This window comes from Mesoplodon densirostris, chromosome 18 (genome assembly GCF_025265405.1).
Source record: "Mesoplodon densirostris isolate mMesDen1 chromosome 18, mMesDen1 primary haplotype, whole genome shotgun sequence".
NCBI lineage: Eukaryota > Metazoa > Chordata > Mammalia > Artiodactyla > Ziphiidae > Mesoplodon > Mesoplodon densirostris.
This window is the reverse complement of record NC_082678.1, coordinates 56,403,474-56,427,044: the sequence shown is the minus strand read 5'-3', so window position 1 is coordinate 56,427,044 and position 23,571 is coordinate 56,403,474. Positions and strand designations below refer to the sequence as shown.

General features: G+C 45.9%; 1 protein-coding gene across 1 annotated transcript in view; it reads left to right on the top strand.

Moving 5' to 3' along the window:
- The first annotated feature begins 10,649 nt into the window (after positions 1-10,649).
- DUSP14 (dual specificity phosphatase 14) overlaps positions 10,650-23,571 on the top strand; it is a 23,791-nt gene continuing 10,869 nt past the window's right edge. Inside the window, exon 1 of the mRNA XM_060082868.1 lies at positions 10,650-10,794. The gene's annotated coding sequence lies outside the window, so the exon portion shown is untranslated. The remainder of the gene's footprint in view (positions 10,795-23,571) is intronic.

Below are 23,571 nucleotides of genomic sequence, written 5' to 3'. Positions count from 1 at the left end.
AGGGGACACAGGTTCGTGCCCCAGTCTGGGAAGATCCCACATGCCGCGGAGCGGCTGGGCCCATGAGCCATGGCCGCTGAGCCTGTGCGTCCGGGGCCTGTGCTCCGTAAAGGATGAGGCCACAACAGTGAGAGGCCCACGTACCACAAAAAAAAAAAAAAAAAAGAAAAAAAGAATCTGCCTGCCAATGCAGGGGACACAGGTTTGAGCTGTGGTCCAGGAAAATCCCACGTGCTGCGGAGCAGCTAAGCCCGTGCGCCACAACTACTGAGCCTGAGCCCTAGACCTGCAAGCCACAATTACTGAAGCCCGCACGCCTAGAGCCCGTGCTCCGCAACGAGAGAAGCCACCGCAGTGAGAAGCCAGCGCACCGCAACAAAGAGTAGCCCCTGCTCGCCACAACTAGAGAAAAGCCCACGTGCAGCAACAAAGACCCAATGCAGCCATAAATAAATAAGTAAATAAATTTATAATGATCCTTTGTTGTGCTCAAAGACCTCAACTGTCTCTATTGAGACCAACTATTTATGATTTATCTCTTCTTGGGTTCCAGTTTTCATCCTTTTATTGTTTACAACTCCCCCCACCCTAACCCCCCTTTTTAAATCTGAACTTAGTTATTAACCAGTCGCTGCTGAGTGATAACAAGTTTCCCAGTTTTGAGTATTGAGATCCTCAGCTTATAGTTAGCGGGAAAAGGGAAGAAGACCAATGACATTCATCGATAACAAAGTTCTAGTTGGGAAGTCATTCCAGCTTTAGGAAATATGTAAGTATGTGATAAGAACTAAAATTTCCAGTGGGATGAGTCAGAGGCCCAAACTACAAAGAGAAGCTTGGATAAACTAATTCATATTTACTCCAAAACACTTGGATGGGTCTCCAGCCAGGAGAGCAGTACTGTGTTCTAAACAGCATTCTGGAATATCGCCCATTCATTTTTTTTTTAACATCCTTATTGGAGTATAATTGCTTTACAATGGTGTGTTAGTTTCTGCTTTATAACAAAGTGAATCAGTTATACATATACATATATCCCCATATCCCCTCCCTCGTGTGTGTCCCTCCCACCCTCCCTATCCCACCCCTCTAGGTGATCTCCCTAGAGGTGATCCCCCTGTGCCATGCGGCTGCTTCCCACTAGCTATTTTACGTTTGGTAGTGTATATATATGTCCATGCCACTCTCTCACTTCGTCCCAGCTTCCCCTTCCCGCTCCCCGTGTCCTCAAGTCCATTCTCTACGTCTGTCTCTTTATTCCTGTCCTGCCCCTAGGTTCTTTAGAACCTTTTTTTTTTTTAGATTCCGTATATATGTGTTAGCATACGGTATTTGTTTTTCTCTTTCTGACTTACTTCACTCTGTATGACAGACTCTAGGTCCATCCACCTCACTACAAATAACTCAGTTTCGTTTCTTTTTATGGCTGAGTAATATTCCATTGTATATATGTGCCACATCTTTATCCATTCATCTATCGATGGACACTTAGGTTGCTTCCATGTCCTGGCTATTGTAAGGAGAGCTGCAGTGAACATTGTGGTACATGACTCTTTTTGAATTATGGTTTTCTCAGGATATATGCCCAGTAGTGGGATTGCTGGGTCGTATGGTAGTTCTATTTTTAGATTTTTAAGGAACCTCCATACTGTTCTCCATAGTGGCTGTATCAATTTATATTCCCATCAACAGTGCAAGAGGGTTCCCTTTTCTCCACACCCTCTCCAGCATTTATTGTTTGTAGATTTTTTGATGACTTGCCCATTCATTTTTAAAGATGTCTTTATAGATACCTTCTAGATATACACTGTTACTGTTAACACAAAAAGCTTTTCCACAACTTACATGTACCTGGCTTTTTATTTGTTTGAATTTCTATTCCAGAGGTACTGATCTGGAAGCTTTGCTTTCCTTTCCAATGTGTTTAGCCAAATGTGGGTAACCTGTCTCCTATCTGTCAGAAAGGACCACCTCTGGTACAATGGGACACTGCTACGTCTGTGGCCCTGCGTAGAAGAGGTAGTCCAGCTAAGATAAAGAATTTCCCTTCAATCAGGCACAATAACCAGCCCTCTTAGTGAAATGTAAGTGATATTGAGCAGGATCTCAGGGCGCAAGGAGAGTCAGAGCAGCCTGGTTAGAATAGTAATGGTCGTGCTGACAAATACTTGCTTTGGGAGAGAGAACAATAGTGAATAGCACTTAACTAGGGAATATTTTGGAACCTAAGTATCGGCAAAATATGCATTGGCACTGAGTGTTCATTTGTATGCTGCTTTTGAGGGCTAGGGGGTGGGGACAGGTGAATCATTTCTGAGAAGCTTGGAAAGCCAGTTTATCTAATGGGAGGGAGTTCTTTTTCTATTCATTGTTTGCCTGCTGCCTTGGCTTCTACCAGCTGAGATGCACTGAGATTAACTGCCGTTTAATTTGACTGACCAGGCTTACAAGTCAAGAGACATAGGTATTTAAAGCAAGGATGAATGTCTTGCATCTGACATTAAAATTCCTTTGTCACTAGGAGTTACTTGCTTGGTATGTGTTGTGTGCTGGCCCCCCCTCCCAGTTAAGAGTAAGAATAAGGAAATTGAGATAAGAATGCAGAAAGGGACCATTAAAAGGTTTAAAACCCCAAATTGAAAGCTACAGAAAATTTGATTTGATAGATGCAGCCCTGAATATCGCCGTACCTCCCCTTGCCTTTGAAAGCCCTGGTTAACCTTTGCCAGCCCAGATTTGTTTTGTGTCTTTCAGGGCTGGAGAATTAAGTCTGATGCACTTATTTTCTACTTTGGAGCACAGGGGATGGATTTCTATGGCACCAAACTAATCATCTGGTTGAATTAATCTCACGTTCTTAACCAAGCCACACTTTTTTCTTCAGCTTTCTCTGGTCTCCCCAGAGGTCTTATGTGGCAGAAAGCTTCCAGGTAACTTGCTAATAATCTTGCCTTGGTCCAGAGTTATGTGGAACAGAAGTAGCATCTTAGGAAGTGTGGAAAGGAGAAGACCTCACAATTGTTTTAAGAAACCAACACTTTAGGGCTTCCCTGGTGGCGCAGTGGTTGGGAGTCCGCCTGCTGATGCAGGGGACATGGGTTCATGCCCCGGTCCGGGAAGATCCCACATGCCGTGGAGCGGCTAGGCCCGTGAGCCATGGCCGCTGAGCCTGCACGTCCAGAGCCTGTGCTCCACAACGGGAGAGGCCACAGCAGTGAGAGGCCCGCATACCGCAAAAAAAAAAAAAAAAGAAACCAACACTTTATTAATCAAAGCAAAAACACTGAAATCACACTTCAGTGAACTGACGGCCAAGTGCCAACTCATGACACTTCCAATGTACCTCGCCTTCCCAGAGAGCTGTCTGCCAAGTACCCTCCCTTTTTCTGAATTGCTGGCAGTGACCTAACCTCTTTTCTCCCATTAAATGATAGCTAGCTAATGATTTGGATCCCCCACCCCTACCCTCCCCATTACCATGACATAAAATATATATTATTATTATTTTTTTTTTTTTTTTGCGGTACGTGGGCCTCTCACCGCCACGGCCTCTCCCTTCGCGGAGCACAGGCTCCGGATGCGCAGGCCCAGCAGCCATGGCTCATGGGCCTAGCCGCTCCGCAGCATGAGGAATCCTCTTGGACCGGGGCACAAACCCGTGTCCCCTGCATCGGCAGGCAGACTCCCAATCACTGCACCACCAGGGAAGCCCATAAAATATATATTATTTTAAGAAATAAAAAGAATAATGGGACCTGCACTGTGAAGCTTAATTTTAATGTTCCCATACAATATACCCTATCAGAAAACTGACTTTGAGTTGAGGCTGTCTGATGTTTTTACTTCGGTTTCCAATCTTAGGATGTTGTCTAAGATGAAAAAGGCAATTTTCAGGGTAATTGAATAGCTTTTCCCCAAACATTATTGAAAAAGGGTGAAAAGTTCCAAAGTGCCATGAAGACATGAGCTCCCAAGTACCAGGAGCCTCAGAGATGGGGGGGGGGGACCGACAGGAACTTTCAATAAAGGAAGAGAGGGTAGCAGTGTCCCAGCCCTTACCCCATGGGAATTTGCTTTGCTCTGGAGCGGTGGAACAGTTTTCCCACACAGTGTCTTGTCTGGAGCCTCTTTTTAAGTAAAGTCAAGCTGCAGCAGAAAAAGCCACTCGACTGGGGGCAGGAGCCAGAGACCTTATTTTTTTATTTTTTATTTTTTTGCGGTACGCAGGCCTCTCACTGCTGTGGCCTCTCCCGTTGCGGAGCACAGGCTGCAGACACGCAGGCTCAGCGGCCATGGCTCACGGGCCCAGCCGCTCCGCGGCACGTGGGATCTTCCCGGACCGGGGCACGAACCCGTGTCCCCTGCATCGGCAGGCGGACTCTCAACCACTGCGCCACCAGGGAGGCCCCAGAGAGAGACCTTATTTTTCGCCTGGAGGATGACACCTTGATATATTTTTACCAAAGGGCACCTGTCTAAGCTCTAGCCACAGGGAGGTGACAGCAGTGTCGACCTTACCTGGCTGCCCCGCGCCAACAAGGGGCTCTTTGCCTTGTTTGGAGTGTGCATAGTTCCAGATTCAAGGCACCTGTCAGGTCTAAGCGAGCACAGGTTTAACTTCAATGATGCAAAGCAAAACGCTTTTGAGAGCAAACTCTCCCAGGGGTGCCTCCGCCCCCAGCAACTGCAGAAAAGAAGGCGTTGGTGGGAGAGTAGGGTGGCTATAGACGTCATTACATCTTCCAGATCCCAGCTGTGACCTGGCTCAGAGTTTTACAGTTAAAAATAACCGTGGCTTAGAGTTGGGGGAAAAAAGTAAACTGTTTCATCTCCATGGAAACTGGGGGCGGGGGAAGGCAAGCCATGGATTTCCAGCAGATGCGGCAAGAGGGGGCGGGTGTAGGGGCTGGGAGCTTAGAGGCCCTCTGTTGAGAGGAGGTACCCCTGATTAGCATCCAGGATGTAGCCAGACATTTTCCAGGGCTCTGGAGACACGCGGCAGGGGATATGTTTGCAACAATGTGTACATTTTGGGTGGGTGAAGACTTATTTGAGGCTTACAACTTCCTGTAACACAGATTTGCTACTATTTGGCAAAGCAACACTGTAGGTTAGATGTTGCCTCCTAACCAATCTGGGAAACTGCTACACGCACCACCCCTCACCTTCCATTCTTTCATTTGCATAGTCAGAGGCTTGACATCAGAATGTTATAACAATTTATAACTAGAGGGGCGGTCTTCAGGCTCTTGGGCTGATATGGACATTTACTCCCTTTTAGTGGGACCAGGTTTTTTCTCTTTGGTGTTGTAGGAGATTATGCAAAGTGGCATTAATTACCTAGGCAGCCCTTAAAGTTACGTCTCTTACCATTTAATTATTGTTTATTACCAGAGGTTACTAACTCTTGGGGGGAAATATTTTAATTTTTCATTTCCCTTTTTTATTTATTTATTTTTTTTTTGGCGGTACGCGGGCCTCTCACTGTTGTGGCCTCTCCCGTTGCGGAGCACAGGCTCCGGACGCGCAGGCTCAGCGGCCATGGCTCACGGGCCCAGCCGCTCCGCGGCATGTGGGATCCTCCCGGACCGGGGCACGAACCCGTGTCCCCCGCATCGGCAGGCGGACTCCCAACCACTGCGCCACCAGGGAAGCCCCACTTACCCTTTCTTTAAAGGTTTCTTTTAAAACAATTTTTTCCTCAAGAAATACGTGAATATATTCTAGTTTAAAAAAAAATTTTAAACCCCTCTCTTTTCCTTTTTAAATAAAGGGTGTATATGCTTTCTTGTTTACCTGCCTGGTGTACTGGAAAGACCTAAGTGCTAATCCTAGTTCTGCTATTAATAATGATACAGCCTTGGGCAAGTTTTTTAACCCCTCATATCTGAACTGTGGTTGATCAAACCTACCTGACTGGGTTTGATGAAGATAAATGGGATAAGGTATATATTACACCTGACACCTCCCTTCCCTTCCCTTCCCATTGAGCCTTTGATGTTTTCATTTAACCCCAGCCAGGTATGAACAAGCCCTTGATGTTCCGTGGTGAATGGTAAATTCACACCATGATAAAGTCTCACAGAGGGACACTAAGTTCTGAGGGACGCAGAGCAAATGTTAAAATAGGCACAGGTGCATTTTTCATGGATGTTGTTGTTCCTCTTGGAATCTTCATCACTGTGCATCACTGCCACAGCCCAGGGTTGAATTAAGGGCAGAAAACTTCAGACAGGTAGATATTAAATGACCTAGTCATCCTAAATATGTTGTAATATTCCCTTATATAAGCCTAGCTCAAGGAGCTTGAACTCAGGTTACAAGACTGTAGGCACACTATGATTGTAATTGTGTAAAGGAAACAAAACAATGCATAGAAAAAAGAGAAAAAGATGCTAATCTTTGTTTCATTAAGTAGTAAAATTAGGGGTGATGCTTTCTCTCCTGTTTTGTAATGTGACTTTTTTTTATTAATGGAAAAATAAATTACATGAGAACTATTAAAACTCTACAAATAGGACTTCCCTGGTGGCACAGTGGTTAAGAATCCGCCTGTCAATGCAGGGGACACGGGTTTGAGCCCTGGTCCGAGGAGATCCCACATGCCACAGAGCAACTAAGCCTGTGCGCCACAACTATTGAGCCTGCGCTCTAGAGCCTGCGAGCCACAACTGCTGAAGCCCGTGCACCTAGAGCCCGTGCTCCACAGCAAAGAGAAGCCACTGCAATGAGAAGCCGGCGCACCACAACGAAGAGTAGACCCCGCTCGCCACAACTAGAGAAAGCCCGTGCGCAGCAACAAAGATCCAATGCAGCCAAAAAGTAAATAAGTAAGTAAGTAAATAAATAAAATAAAACTCTACAAATAAAAGTTTAAAGTATTTTACAATTAATAATATCTAGTTAATCCTTATGATAGCTATATAAGGTGTTATCTTACATCTTATAAAATAGTGCAAGCATTAGGCAAGTTTGAATAGTAGATGAAATATGTTTTTGGACTTCTATCCCCCTGGTTCTTTTATCTTTTCCACATTTGTAGAGTTTTCTCCCAGATACCTGGTGTCCACTGTCCCTCTTAAACGTGTGAAAGTTTAAGATAGCTTAAAGATTTACTTCTCTGGGGGATTTGCATTTTTGTAGCTATTAATGGCATATACTCTGGAGTTACAGGCATTAGCAAGCAGGTGCTCCAGAGCCATGGGACCTGATGGCTCCCTGAAATCTACCTTCTGTAGACCTGGGCGCCCTGATCACAGCTGTCTCCCAATTCTAACAGATACATCAAATCTGTTGCCAATTTGTTAACCAGAAGAAATGATGCAAATGGAAGATGCAGCTATTCTTTGAGGGGCTCATCAAGGTCTGATTAGTCTCAGGAGAAGTCATTGCCCAAGCAATTAAGGAGAATATTTTTGGAAAGGCAGACATCAGAAGCTAAGCAGAGTAGAAGTTTCCACCCTCTATGTACTGTGTCTAATCAGATCAGCTCTTATTCTGCACAGAAGCTGCACTGCTCTAAAACACTGCTTATTTAGACGTAGTCAGGAGCACCCACACCTTCTCTGGGCATAGACAAGTCAGACTTTTGTAACAGACGGTCTCTAAGGTGTTTCTACCTCGAAAGCAGTCGACACCTTTAAAGGTACCTATTTACAGTCTAGTAATGTGCTGCCCAGTAAGGTAGCCACTAGCCTCATGTGGCTATTTACATTTAAATTGATTAAAATTAATTACAATTTAAAATTCAGTTCCTCAGTCACACAAACCACATTTCAAGAGCTCAAAAGTCACATGAGGGACTTCCCTGGTGGCGCAGTGGTTAAGAATCCGCCTGTCAATGCAGGGGACACGGGTTCGAGCCCTGGTCTGGGAAGATCCCACACGCCGCGGAGCAACTTAAGCCCGTGCGCCACGACTACTGAAGCCCGCGTGCCTAGAGCCTGTGCTCCGCAACAAGAGAAGCCACCACAATGAGAAGCCCGTGCACAGCCACGAAGACCCAACGCAGCCAAAAAAAAAAAAAAAAAAACCCTTAAAAAAAAAGTCACACAAGACTAGTGGCTACTGTATTGGAAAGTGCACGTATGGATCATTTCCAGCCCCCAAAGTTCTATCAGACAGTGCTGGCTTAGAAGATAACACCTTCAAATTGCATTTTCTTTCTTTCTTTTTTTTTTTTGTAGAGATATCTATAAGCCCACACTTCCACATTCTGTAAAGGCATAAAGCACCTCCCTACCCACAGGCATGTATGTACAGTCACTATATGATCTTACTGAGTTTAGCACTTCTTCCTACTTTCCTTAATCTCTAGATCTTCACACATACATCACACTCAATACAAACTCTATTTTAGTCCTCCTCCCTCCTCTTCGCTGATGAGGATATGATTCTTCATGGTAGGCTTAGTTCTAGAATGCGTGAAAATGCCCAGTTCCTTGTCACTAACAAGTGCTGTTCTGGAAACCTGCCTTCTGTGTAACAAATGCTTGCATCTGAAGAGGGATGTATCTATTTGTGCTGCTGAGTCATTGAATTGACTGAAGGAAGACTTGGAGCGGGGGGGGGGGGAGAAGTAGAAACGAAAGCGGCATACAATCATTTCTATTAGAGATTTTGCTATTTTGGTATTGGCATGTCAAAAATAAGTCACTAGATGAATTGATGGTGGAGCAATTTGGCGCTGGGAAGATGCCTTTCCCAGGCAAGATTTGAACTCCTCATGTGTTATCCTGAATCAGAGTCTGCGTTGTTCTCTCGCAGAAAAATTTTGCTTAATTTTAAAGCTTTGATTCTCTCTTTATGAAGGGAAAAATAAACAAATCTCTCCATTCTAAGCCTTTTCAGCTCTCTTAGGATTATCACTGAAATGGCTTTGATGTTATATTTTTGTCTGGGAAGCAGAGAGAACTTTTAGATATTCCTGTACCCACGGGATGACTCGGAATCCGGTTGGAGACCAGAAAGCATAAAAAGTCCCCAGAGCTTGTGGTTGAAGATGCGGGGGGGTGGGGGGGGTGGGATATAAACCCAAAGCGCTGTTTTTACTTCCCTCACCAATCCTTCCCCCTAAAACTATGATTACTCGTTTGAATGTTCAGCAGTTCTGATGCCAATGATTTACAACGGTGAGTAGCTGGGGCTGGTGAGCAAAGGGTTGGGCGTGGAGTCGGGACTCTTAGGTGTCTGACTCACTGCAGAGCCTCAAGGAAGTTGTTTACAGGGCAAGATTGTGCTGAAAAAAGTCCGCTTTGCATCTACTCATGTTATAGATGGACAAACCTACATTTAAAAAAAGACCCTCGGGCTTCCCTGTGGCGCAGTGGTTGGGAGTCTGCCTGCCGATGCAGGGGACACGGGTTCGTGCCCCGGTCCGGGAAGATCCCACATGCCACGGAGCGGCTAGGCCCGTGAGCCATGGCCGCTGAGCCTGCGCATCCGGAGCCTGTGCTCCGCAACGGGAGAGGCCACAACAGTGAGAGGCCCGCATACCGCAAAACAAACAAACAAATAAATAAAATTTAAAAAGACCCTCAGGGCTTCCCTGGTGGCGCAGTGGTTGAGAATCTGCCTGCTAATGCAGCGGACACGGGTTCGAGCCCTGGTCTGGGAAGATCCCACATGCCTCGGAGCAACTGGGCCCGTGAGCCACAACTGCTGAGCCTGCGCGTCTGGAGTCTGTGCTCCGCAACAAGAGAGGCCGCGATAGTGAGAGGCCCGCGCACCGCGATGAGGAGTGGCTCCCGCTTGCCACAACTAAAGAAAGCCCTCGCACAGAAACGAAGACCCAACACAGCAAAAATAAATAAATTAACAAACTCCTACCCTCAACATCTTCTTAAAAAAAAAAAAAAGACCCTCAGCGTGACACAGCAAATAAGCCTTTCACGAATCCATGCGTTCAGCCTGGGCTCCGGAGACCCTACAGTTCTGCCTTGGAGGCACGGGCTGTGGACCTGGTGTTTTGAAACTTAGGTGGCACCTGTGGTTTATGATGGTGCGTTGGCGGTCTCGGGGCAGGCAGAAGATGGCCATTTCTATAGCTACTTCTGAGTCTCAGACAACACAGCTTCCCACAGTCGTTAGAAACTGCCCATACCTGCCCAAGCAAAATTCATCCAACAGTTGCCATGAGATTTATTTCCCCTTCACTCGTTGGTCCCAGCTCCTGGGCTCTCCCTTGCAGGACTGAAGGTGGTGGTGGGGGGAGAGGCAGAGATTAGTCACTAATTGCACTCTTCACACCTTTTACATTTGTATTGTTTTCTTGCCTTTAACCCTCTCACATTCAGAAAGTACCCTAGTTAATCATCCCTGCACTCACGCCCAAACCCAGTTTGTAGGTAGACGCTTAAGTGGGGAAGGAGCGGGGGCGTATATTGAGACACAGATGAGGACACAACAAGGGCCCCCTGAGCAGAGGTCTGCCGCGGCAGCTGGGGCGGTGCGAGGCGGGGGCGCGCCCCGGACGCCCCGCTCGGCGGCGGAGGGCACGGTGCGCAGGCGCGCCGCCCGCAGCTCCGCGCGTCCCCCGTGGCTCGCCCCACTACGCGCGGCGCGCCTCTAGGGCCGAGGCCCCGCCCCCGCCCGGAGCACCGCCCCGCCCCCCCCCCCCCGCCCTGAACGCCCGCCCCGCCTGGGGAGAGGGCGGTGGGGCGCAGGGAGCGTGCGCGCGGCCCGCCCCGGGCGCGGGCGGAGGGGAGAAGGAGGGGCGCGCGCGCGACGGCCAGCCGGCAGAAGCCGGGAGCAACGCAGGAGGCAAGAGCGTCAGCCGGGAGCCGGGGCGAGCCGGTATGGGGCCCGCGGGCTCGGGCAGGGGGCAGCGGGCGGGCGGGACTTGGCGCCTACCGGGCCCCGGGGCCCTGGCCGGACCGGATAGCCGAGGGCCTGCGCGAACGTGGTCTCTGGAAACTTTGTGCCGGCGTCCCCCACCTGCTCCCGGGCGGTTCTCGCATCCTTTGGGCGGCGGAGAGAGGAGAGGCCCGGCGCCCAACGCAGCGCCCCCTCCTCACCGCCCGACCCCGCCTCGCCGGCTCTCGGCGCGCTTTCCGCACCCCCCCCCCCCCGCCCCGCCACCCCGGCTGCTCCCCCACTGCGGCGACGCCTGGGCCGGGGTCCCAGCCTTCTGGTTCCTTCGCGAGCATCCTTTCCCTTCCCCTCCTCCTCCCTGACCCCTCTGCTCTGCGGTCCAGCCAAGGCCTCTCTGCCTGCTCACCCCGTCGCCACCATTCGCCCTCTCCGAGCCACGGGAGCGTCGGCGGCTTTTTGCATCTTCCAAAGGTTTCTGGTGCTTTGGTAGAAGCAACTTGACTTTCAGCAATGCCAAGTATTCAACTTGAGTATTTCTCTACGTTGGTGGATTGGTGAGCACGGTGCTAACATGTCTTTTTATTTCTCCTAAGTACCCTTGCTCCAAATCGAAGTTGAGTCGTTGTTTGTGTGCGAGAGGAGTTGCATGCTGTATGTAGCTGCCTTAAGTGGATTGTATAACTATATTTTATTTAGGTGGATGTTTCCAATGGTGCCAGCCAGTGTTATGGTAACTGGGCATCCCAGAGGCAAGGGAAGGAGGAGTGACTTAAAAATGCAGTTCTACTGTGTAGGGATTTTTTTTTTTTTAAGTGCCTTGTGCTTTTCATCCAGCAAGACCTCAGGGCGTTTAGCACGTGTTAACTAGCTGTTCAATGTAGTTTTATGAGAGAGGTAAGTAGAAAACATTACGTCCCATTTTACGGATTTGAAAACGGAGGCAAAACGCCAAGTCCTGATTCTTTACTCACCTGAAAGGAATATGGACCAGAGTTCCTGGAATTCCTGGTCCATGAGGCCACTCAGAAATGTCATGGAATGTTGGAACATACTCCCTGAGATTGTACAGGTCAGTTAAAAGTCACAGGGTGGGGCTGCCAGCAGCTCCACGCTTGGGACTCAGCTCTGTCACAAAGTTAAGTGATACTGGACAAGTCACAGCTGCTCTCTGCGTGTTTCCTAGTCTTTAAAATGAGGGGAACAAAGGTGCTGTATTCTTTGCAAAGTTGTGTGAGTGTGTCTGGAAGCTCCACTTCCTTGAGCTGCATTTGGTGACTGTTACTTGTTGTGGACTCTTAAAGGCCCGCTGAGAATAGGTTCCCTTTAGAAATGCAGGGAAGGAGGAGCCCCCAGAATGAATAACCGCCTCATCTTCACCAGAGGCACCTGAGAATTCACATCAGGGACAGGCTGAGTTAGGGACCCCGATGTGGGTGGGAGCAGAGGGTTGCCTGGTGGAGGAAGGAGCCCTGCACAGGCGGCTTGACACATGGGCCCTACTCCTGCCTCCAGCTCTGACTCATCTTCTGACGCTTGGGGGAGGAGAGGTAGATGCTTGATATTTTTGGCTTTCCCCCATAAATGGGAGACAGTTTACTTCATTCGAAGGCTTTTTAACGTTAGCGTCCAACGTGTCTATGCTGTGTTCTTAGCTGAAATCTCTCACATTGGTTGAATGCAGGTATGATTTGTGTAATATTCTTTAATACAATGGTATAAATGTATATTCTTACCATAAAAAATTGGCCAGGTGCGTAAATACAGGAAATCGTTTAAAACTTTAGCATTTTAAAATGTTGCTCCTTAGGGAAGGAACTGTGTTTGGTAGGTTCTTTAGCAATTAGGATTTTATTTTAAGGCGAGGTGGATTACAAATACTTTTTCCCAATACCAAGAATTAATCATTCTCTGTTTGGAAAAAAATTAAAACTTTACAGATAAGATTAAAGCCTTCTTTTGAGCATCTGGCCCAAAAGTAACTGCTGCGTATATCTTTATTGGTCTGTGTGTATTCTTTTAGATTTTTCTAAGCATTTTCATAAATGTTTGTTTGCACAAAGTGATTTTTTTTTCTGGTTTGCATAGTCTGAAAACCTCTAGCTTTTTTTTTTTCCTGAGTGACTTTTTAAATTGAAATAAATTATTATAAAATTAACTAATCCTGTTTTATAGAGACTGGGTTTCTGTCTAGAACAGGTAGCATGTGTTTTAAGTACAGCTGGTTGTAAAGTCTTATTGACCCTGAGAGCATGGTAGTATTTCTCCAGACAATGGAGAAATGACCCCTTCTTAACTTCAAGACAGTTAAATCATTAAGATCCTTGGCGTTACTCTTGGTTGCAAATGAAAACCTCCCCATTAAAAAAAAAAATCTGCCGTATTCGTCTTTTCCTTGTTTGTGAGGAGGCATAAAAGGGAGTGGAAAGCAAGGAGAGTTGCTAAAGCAACAGCACCTGAGTATAAACTTACAGAGCGAATATTTAAGATGGTAGCTTTAGTTATTTATGAAAGCCCGACTGGGGTGAAGACAGAGAACGGGAAATGTTAATGTGGGCACAGTTCAAATCAGTAATTTCAGAAGAGAGGTGAGTTAAAACAAAATTCACATCAAGAGTGTATGGGTTTCTGGTGGTCCAACAGTTAGGACTCTGCGCTGCCGAGGGCTCGGGTTCGATCCCTGGTTGGGAAACTAAGATCCCACAAGCCGCGCAGCCCAGCCAAAAAAAAAAAAAAGTGTTTATAGGTTTATACGTTAGACATTTATTGAGACTCTTGCCGTGCGAAAGGTTCAATGCTGACTATTGGGGTGGAAGGCAAGTAAGGTCCTTGCCTCATGGAGCTGACCGGCCAGTAATGACATTGAGAGAGGAAGCGTTCTGTCCCCAGACAGGCCAGAATTGTAAGGGTTCTGAATGACTGGAAACCAACACTGTATTGAACTTTTGTATTGTGAATTATAACGCACAGAAGAGGGTATAAAACATAAATGGGTAACTTAATTGTTTTGAAGAAAACAGCTGTAACCGTCTTGCAGGTTAGGAAGTACCCTCCTCCCACTCTTTCCCAATGACCAGCTCTCTCCTTACCCCAGAGGTAACCCAGCCAGTAAATAGCTTCATTTTTGTGAAAGTCATTTCCTTTCTTTTCTACAGGTTGTATCACCTAAATACTAACCCTAAACAGTACAGTTTCATTTTGCCTGTTTTTCACTTTTATGCAAATGGAATTAATGTAGGTATTCTTGTAAATCCATTTTTTGGGGTGGGTCAACATCATATATATGTATATGTATGTAAGTGTGGGTATTTATACATATATGTATATACCCACATATATAATATTTTGGTTCAAATTCTTGCAGCATTATAGTTTTTTTTTTTTTTTTTTTTGCGGTATGCGGGCCTCTCACTGTTGTGGCCTCTCCCGTCGCGGAGCACAGGCTCCGGACGTGCAGGCCCGGCGGCCATGGCTCACGGGCCCAGCCGCTCCGCGGCATGCGGGATCCTCCCAGACCGGGGCACGAACCCGTGTCCCCTGCATCGGCAGGCGGACTCTCAACCACTGCGCCACCAGGGAAGCCCCCAGCATTATAGTTTTTAAGATTCATCCATGTTGTTACCTGTAACTAATTAGTTCATATTTGTATGACTATACCGCAGGTTATCTATTTGTCTTCCACTGTTGATGGACATCTGGGTTGTTCCTGGCCCAGGGCAGTTATGAATAGTGCTGGTCATAGATGTGCATATCCTCAGCTTTATTAGCTGATGCCTATTTCCCAAAGTCGTTGTACCAATTCCTCCAGTGGTGTCAGCCTTGAACTTACAATCCACTGTACTTGCTGTTTAACCACAACATGTCTGGCTATTTCTTTTTCTTTTTTTTTTTTTCGGTACACGGGCCTCTCACTGTTGTGGCCTCTCCCATTGTGGAGCACAGGCTCCGGACGCGTAGGCTCAGCGGCCCCAGCCGCTCCGCAGCATGTGGGATCTTCCCGGACGGGGCCACGAACCCGTGTCCCCTGCATCAGCAGGTGGACTCTCAACCACTGCGCCACCAGGGAAGCCCTGTCTGGCTATTTCTTGAATGAATGAATAAATTTCACCTAGGTGGCTTGACCCCTGGCCCTTCATGTGCCACTGTAGTTTTATACACTTAAGTTTGTATGGTTTGGACTACATACCACCCAAAGCCAGAGATGGTTTTCCACTCTATGTGGCTGACAAGTACCCAATAGAATCCTTCCATTGATTTTATTTTTTTAAACAGTTATAGGGAAATTTAAATATGCAAAATGAAGTATTAAAAATTAAAATGTCTAGTACCTAGAAGTTTTAAAGAAGTTTTAAAGGTTTTGGAAGAATTCTACCTCTTGGGCCACCAGATGCCTTGATGTGGTGATTTGCATTGTGCTGGAGAATACTTGCCTTGTGCCCAGCTCTGAATGTGCAGGCCAGCAGTGCTGGCTTTAGTGTGTGATGTGTGCAGGAACCCAGGCCAGTACTTGTGAAAATACCCTCTAAGGACCAGTACTCACATGCTTGTGTACACATGCAGACCCCCTAGGGGCACCGGCACAGGAATTCCTTGGCAGTTCCAAAGGAACCACAGCTTCTTTGCTACAGGAATAAATGCTTCTTTTACAATCTTTGAAGTGTCCTTTTCTCCAACTCTTCCTTTATACGCGACAGTAGAGGTAGTACCGGGTTTGATAGAGTTCCTGCTTTCTGAGTAGACAGTTGCCGGGTTAACTTTAATTGCCTGTGTTTGGTGTTGCTAGCTGGATTTAAAGCTGGAGTGTGTGTGTGTGAGAGAGAGAGGGAGAGAGGGAAAGAGAAAGAGGAAGGGAGAGAGGATAGGGAGGGGTGGGAAGGTCACGTCAGGACAGTTATTAAATTATTAAGTTCAGGTGTTTGTTGAGCATCTACTGTGCCTGGTGTTACCTGCTAACAGTCTCTTTCTATTCTAAGGGCAGAACTACAATTCTGTACGTTTAGAAAACACCTTTCAACTGTCATCATGAAGTTATCTCTGAATAATAAGATAAACTAGCATCTGAAAAAAAAAACCCACCCTTAAGTAGATCTTTTTCTTAGTTGGAGGGTTGATAGAAGAACAGTAGTCCAGAGAATGTGAGACTTGTAATTCCTTGAAATTTCTTCTGTAAGGCATCTTGGAAAATGGCTAAATTGCTCTATTTTCAGTCTTTACAAATCATGAACCCTTTTTTATCCATATACTAAAGGTTTTTTTTTCGGATTCTCTAAAATAACCATAATCTAGAAAACGACATATGTGTAAATGAGAAGTTTTTAAGAAAAGACACCCGTAGTGGGAGGATGAAAAGCACTGTCAGAACCTCTTAATCTGAGTGATGGGGGGAGAAATTTTGTGTTTCGTGGTATCCTTTTCCAAAGGCTGTAATTTACAGAGGAGCTTTGTTTTCCACCTGTTGCAGGGAAGAGCGGGGAGCCCTGGCGCCAAGGTTACGGTCGTGTCCTGTTACGTGCAGCCCATGGCCCTCCCCGCTCACCTCAGCACTTCCCATTCTTGCTTTTACCCTGACAGAGAGTAACCTCCTATCCAGTTTGGTCAGCTTTCCCCTGCCATCTGGAGGTCTCAGTGGACAAAAAGGCCCTTCTGAAAATTATATGCAACTGCTGGGCTTACTGGTGCCTTGTCCCAGAACAGTTTCAGCATCAGTGGAGCATGGCAGGCCTTTTTGACTCCTTAGGTCTTTGAGTTTGCAGAGCCACAGGAGAAAACTCTTGAACAAGAGGTGTTGCTTCTGTTAACTAGTAAACAGTGATGTGGCAGATAGCACCACCAGAGCCTTCGGACCAGCAGCCCAGTGATTCTCATGCAGGATTCTCATGCAGGGTCCTTAGAACCACTTGGAAAAATATTCCTTTGCCATGTACTATGATGGCTTTATAACATAATTTCAGCTAGTGGTTGGCAAATGTTTTTCTGGTCAGGTAGTAAATATTTTAGGCTTGGGCTTCCCTGGTGGCGCAGTGGTTGAGAGTCCGCCTGCCGATGCAGGGGACACGGGTTCGTGCCCCGATCCCGGAAGATCCCACATGCCGCGGAGCGGCTGGGCCCGCGAGCCATGGCTGCGGAGCCTGTGTGTCCGGAGCCTGTGCTCCGCAACGGGAGAGGCCACAGCAGTGAGAGGCCCGCGTACAGCAAAAAAAAAAAAAAAATATTTTAGGCTTGTGGGCCATACAGTTTTTTTGTTTTCTTTTTTAACTTATTTTATTTTTGGCTGCATTGGGTCTTCATTGCTGCACGCGGGCTTTTCTCTGGTTGTGGTGAGCGGGGGCTACTCTTCGTTGTGTTTGGACTTCCCAGTGTGGTGGCTTCTCACTGGGAGCATGGGCTCTAGGCGTGCGGGCTTCAGTAGTTGTGGCACGCGGGCTCAGTAGTTGTGGCTTGTGGGCTCTAGAGCACAGGCTCAGTAGTTGTGGCGCACGGGCTTAGTTGCTCCACGGCATGTGGGATCTTCCCAGACCAGGGCTCGAACCCGTGTCTCCTGCATCGGCAGGCGGATTCTTAACCACTGCACCACCAGGGAAGTCCACAGTTTCTGTTGCAACTATTTAACTTGCCTTTTTAAGCTTGCCTTTGTAGCATGAAAATGCCAGTTAATATGTAACAAATGAGCATGGCTGTGCTCCAGTAAAACTTCATTTATGAACACTGAAATTTTAATCTCATACAATTTTTATGTGCCATGAAATAGTGTTCTTCTTTTGAATTCTCTTTTAACCAGTTAAAAATGTATAAACCATTCTTCTCTCATGGGCTGTACAGAAACAGGTGGCCGAGCAGACATGGCCCGCCTGCCATAGTTTGTCGGCCCCTGATTTGAACAAGAGTAGAATGAGGTTCAGAGACCATTGCATTCTGGTTTAGCATGACTAGTAATTAGTAGTATAATCTACAAAGAACTACGTGTGTTATCTTTTTGTGTAAGACTATTTCTTTAGGAGACAATTAAAGCCAAGGGAATAACTTCAGGATGCTATGTTCTTTGACTCCTATTTAGCTAAAAACTTGATTCCTTCCTTTGCTCCAGGGAGGCTCAGATACACCCAGGTGCCCTCAAAATTCGGGAGGCGTGCTGTCCCTCAGCAAGGATCAAGGGTTTGGAGCATCCAGCTAATGCAAGAGACTTACCTGGTTACCTTCTTCTGCTCAGAAACTCTCATAGATAATTACAGATGCCTTTGGTTTATTAAAAAAAAATGGGAAGTTAATTCATCCGTAGTTTACAAATGAAGTTAATTTGGTGTAAAAGCACCAAAAATGTGGAAGCGGGCCAGAGGTACGATATAGGAGTCCGTGCAGGGAGAACGTTGAGGCTCACTGCTTGAATTTTAAGAATGTTGATACATCTAGTGAGGCATCAAGTGGTTAGATGAGCAGAGCGCTCAGCCGTTCACCAGTGAGCTGTTAGTCCTGTGAACTTTATTCTAATTTATAAATTCGTTTTTGTCTCCCTTAAAGTGATAATGAACTTCTAAGGACTGAGATCTTATTTATGAAAGGACCTGAGATTTCACGATTCTGCTTTTCAGAGGGCAGTAGTGACTTTTGCAATTTTGAGGCAAACTTATACGTGCCTTGGGTTTAATTGCTGACGTGATTTTTTTAAGTACTCTGGGTCTAGATGTTCTGACCTATACAAATCAAAGTTCACCACTTAACCAGGAGTCTATGATTCATGTTTAATTTTTACCACTTACTCTTTGAAGATTTAAAAGTATTATTTGTATAGGCTGTGGCACAAATTGGTTTCCAGTTATCACCAAACAAGCTTAAATGTGATTGTGGAATTTTGCAAGCATTTTCTGGGTTCAGGATGATCAGATTTTTCACACCCAAAGACCATCTCATACCACTTAGCAGTTTAGGATTTTTTAGATGAATATCCAGATTATAGATAAAGTACAGACTAAATTTATGTTCCTTAATTTCTTTCTCTTCAGTTTTTACTTTCTTCCCCAGTGAAGTGTACATTTTGATAGTCTTTAGATCAGTTGATCTGTTATGGTCAGATTGTATGACTAATCAACAAATGGACAACTCATGGAGAAGGGGTTCTGGTCCCAGTGGGGTTACTCATTTTCTGTGTAGAGTCTGGAAAAGCCTCTTAACCTCCATTTACCTCTGATTCCTCATCTGGGAACCATGACAGCAGAATGATGCTGATCTGTGAGGGGCTGAGCATGCTCGTGTGGCTTAAACAAAACAGGCGCTCGAGTTGGCTTCAGCAAGTCCAGTGGGCCAGACCGAGGCAGATTAATGTGAGCTGTGTTTCTCACCCTTTAATGTGTATACAGATCGCCTGGGATCTTGTTAAGCTGTGGCGTCTGATTCTGTAGGTCTGGGATGGGGCCTGAGATTCTGCATTTCATTCAAGCTCCAGGTTGATGCTGCTGGGCCTTGGACCACACTTTGTGAGTAGTGAGGGGCTATAGAAAAGGGCTAGAGTTCTTCATTTGGAATCTCAAAAATAAGGCGGCTCTTGCAAGGCAAGAATGGCAGCATGTTTTAAACAGGTTGGAGAAAAAGCACGATAGTGTAATCTATGAGACACTTGCCCAAGAAACAAACAACTCAGGTTTTCAGCACCACTGACTGTTTTAGTTTGTCTTGACCCTGTGCCTTCTCTGCATTACTGCAGCACCTGCTGTTGGCACCACTCATTTGATTCACTTATTGTTAGTCTATCTCTAATTGTTATTCATTTTAAAATATATTTATTTATTTTTGGCTGCATTGGGTCTTCATCGCTGTGCGTGGGCTTTCTCTAGTTGCGGCGAGTGGGGGCTACTCTTCATTGCGGTGCGCGGGCTTCTCATTGTGGTGTCTTCTCTTGTTGTGGAGCATCGGCTCTAGGTGTGTGGGCTTCAGTAGTTGTGGCACGTGGGCTCAGTAGCTGTGGCTCGCAGGCTCCAGAGCGCAGGCTCAATAGTTGTGGACCAGGGCCGAACCCGTGTCCCCTGCATTGGCAGGCAGATTCTTAACCACTGCACCACCAGGGAAGCCCACCTCTCTTTTAAAAAGGGTGACTTTAAGAGGTTTTTTTTTTTTGAAAGAACTAGATAAACATTTACTTCAATGGAAGAAGAAAATGTGATTACGTAGGCTTTTCATGTATTAAAAAAATAAAAACAATGTAGGCCTCCAGTATATTACTGCAAACCTCTGGAATCCCTAAAGCTAAAAATATCGTAGATCATTTTACATGGTCATCTCTAGCACCACTGTGGCCATTTTTCTGCCTATTCAACATGAGGAGAAAAGGCAGTAGATAGAATTTTAGTTCTTTAACTCCTGATTCTAGTGATTTTTGTCATTAAAAAAAAAAAAAGTAGCTTCTGTGGCAGTGGGATGGATGCTCTGAATAGGCTGTGACTCCAGGTAGCAATTCTGCACCTGCTGCCGGTATAGACGCTGGTGCCACATTCCAGGAGCTCTCCAGTGCAGGGAGCAGGCAGTTGTTAATAGCTTAATGCATTATTGAGATTACGGGCCCACTGGGTAGACACTAATTCTGCATTTTACTTAGCATTTACCACTTTGATGTTCGTTATTCAAAGACACCAGCATCATCCCTGACATTTCTTATAACTTGTTAAAAAACAGCCACCACCTCCCTGGGGTTGGTTTAGGACACCTCCTTTTTTTTGTCTTTCACCTCACCCCGCCCCCATCCCCCTGGCCAGGAAAGCATTTTTCCCTCCAAGAAGTAAATGCAGCTGCCAGAGCAACTTGGGAGGGCTGAGTTGAACACCATGGACAGCGACATGGACACTCCTTGGTGTTCTCTCCGGGCATCCTTGTCCCAGAGACCCGTGTGCTGCAGTGGGGGGGTGCTGTCGCTCAGAAGGCATCTTGCAATCGGTGGTCCCTCAAACATGGTCAGTCTTTTACTCTCCTAATAGATACCCTTCTCTGTTTTCCTGTACACATTCACTGAGTAGATTTTGACACACCTGTGATGTAATACGCATGTTTTCTTTTATTCATTATGATCAGAATCTGCTAATCTTAGAAATGAAGCAAACGAGGGCTTCTTGTTGTGCCTGCTCTGGGACTGCTCCTTGCTGAGGTCCCTCTGCTATCAGGAGAGCGTTCTGGGTCCTGAAAGGTGTACCTGTCTGTGGCAGTATTCCCCTCTTCTGGGCAATAGGAGAAACTGGAGCAGCCCATTTGGGGTCAGTCTTCTCTGTGTGTAGCATTTGAACATGTCCTGCTTAGGCAGCTCTAAGGCCCCTCACGCACTGAAGGTGCTGGCGCTGTGGGAGTCCTGTAGGGCAGGTAGTGAGGCCGCAGGCACAGAGAAGCCGTGTGTGGGCTTGAGCAAGGGATCCAGGCACCTTGGATCTTTTCTTGGCCCTGTGACTTGTCTTCTCCAAGTTGAAATCATCTCACCCTTTCTGAACCTTGTATTTTTCGATCTGTAAAAGGGGTCGGGAGTGTTGGTCAGAGGAGCATCTGTATATCTGTGCCCTCTGAGTGCTCTCTGGCAGAAGTTGTTTTTCTAAACCTTGGACTCAGCTTTGGCATTTTAAGCAGGTTTTTGGCACAAGACTGACTAGCAGCAGCAGGGACGAGCGTCCTGTCTATCTCACTTGGATTCTGCCCTGAGGACTCACAATCTGCGTTCTTTTCCCTGCAGCACCAAGTACCCTAGCACTGCCCGACGAATGGGAGTTAACTGAGTAAGCTAGGCTTTCAGCCCACCCATCACTTACCCATGGCCCTTGATGAAGACCTTTCTGCTGAAAAGGCCAGTGAGCCTGGGACACAGGCCTCAGGAGGGCAAGTGGCTTTCCCAAAAGGATAATTATTTGGGAGACCACAAGACTGGGTCCCTCCTAATTAGACAGTAACTAGATAACCTGGTTGGAAATTTGATTAGCGTCTTCCACATTGAGGATGGAGTTATCACCAGCAGTTCAAAAGCCTGTAACTTTGTGTGTTTATTACCACGGTGACTTTGCTTTTTAAACTATGAGGATTCTGCCAGGGAAAGACTTGGAAGTGGCATGAGACCGTGCTCTGCTGCAGGACAGGCTGTTCTTTCAAGGTTCTGCCCGTTTCCATGCATATCTGACCCTCACATCCGCATGCATTTCCTTATGCGACTACTTCCTTGTTCGTCTTCGTGATGCAGTTTCACCTATATACGTCTGTGTACCTCTGTATCATTGGTCAGCAGGTGTGGTCCCCAAACGAGGGGTGCTAAGCTTGGGCGAGGCAGCTCCCTTCAGGCACCGGCGGTTTCTGGGGAGAGACTTGTGATCCATCGGCACCTGCATTCTGAGTGCCTCAGTCTTGAAGAGGAATCTGGGTGGCCCACCACAGCATCCACCTCTGCAGCGGTTCTCAAAGTGTGTCCTCTGACCAGCAGCATCAGCATCATGTGGGAAATAAGTGCCAGCTCTAGAGTCCCTCTCCAGAACTACTGAATCAGAAACTCTGGGGGCGGGGCTTAGCAATCTGTGTTTTAACAAGCCCTCCAGGTGATTCTGATGCATGCCAAGTGTGAGAACCACTGCAGTATAAAGCTGGAATTATTTTAATTTTTTAAATTGAGGTACAGTTGATATAGAACATTGTGTCAGTTTCAGGTGCACAACATAATGATTCGATATTTATGTATATTGCAAAATGATCACCATGGTAAGTCTAGTTAACGTCTGTCACCATACATAGTTAACAAAATTTTTTTTCCTGTGATGAGAACTTTTAAGATTAAGTTGCTCTCTTAGCAAGTTTCAGATATGCAGTACAGTATTAACTATAGTCACCATGCTGTACATCACATTCCCATGACTTATTTTATAACTGGAAGTTTCTATCTTTTAACCTCGTTCACCCATTTAGCCCCCACCTCTGACAGCCAACAATCTGTTCTCTGTATCTATGAGCTCTTTTTTTTTCTTAAGATTCCATATATAACTGATGCTATACAGTATTTGTCTTTCTCTGACTTACTTCACTTAGCATAATGCCCTCAAGATCTGTGTTGTTGTAAATGGCAAGATTTCCTTATTTTTTATGGCTGATTAATATTCCATGGTGTGTATATATACCACATTTTCTTTATCCATTCATCCATCCATGGACACTTAGGTTGTTTCCGTGTCTTGGCAGTGAACATGGGGGTGCATATATCTTCTCGAGTTAGTGTTTTCATTTTTTGTTGGATAAATACCCAGAAATGGAATTGCTAGATCATATGGTAATTCTATTTTTAACTTTTCAAGGACTCTCCATACTGTTTTCTGTAGTGGCTGCACCAATTTACATTCCCATAAACAGTGCACAAGGGTTCCTTTTTCTCCACATCCTTGCTAACACTTTTTATTTCTTGTCTTTTCGATAATAGCCATTATAACAGGTATGAGTGAAGTGATATCTCATTGTGGTTTTGATTTGCATTTCCCTGATGATTAGTGATGTTGAATACCTTTTCATGTACCTGTTGACCATCTGTATTTCTTCTTTGGGAAAATGTCTATTCAGATCCTCTGCCCATTTTTAAATCAGATTGTTTGGGGGTTTTTTTTGCTATTGAATTATACACACTGTTTATGTATTTTGGATATTAACCCCTATTGTTCATATCATTTGCAAATATTTTCTCCCATTCCATAGGTTGTCTTTTCATTTGTGTAGTTTCCTAAACAAAAGCAAAAGCTTTTTAGTTTGATTTAGTCCTACTTTTTTATTTTTGCT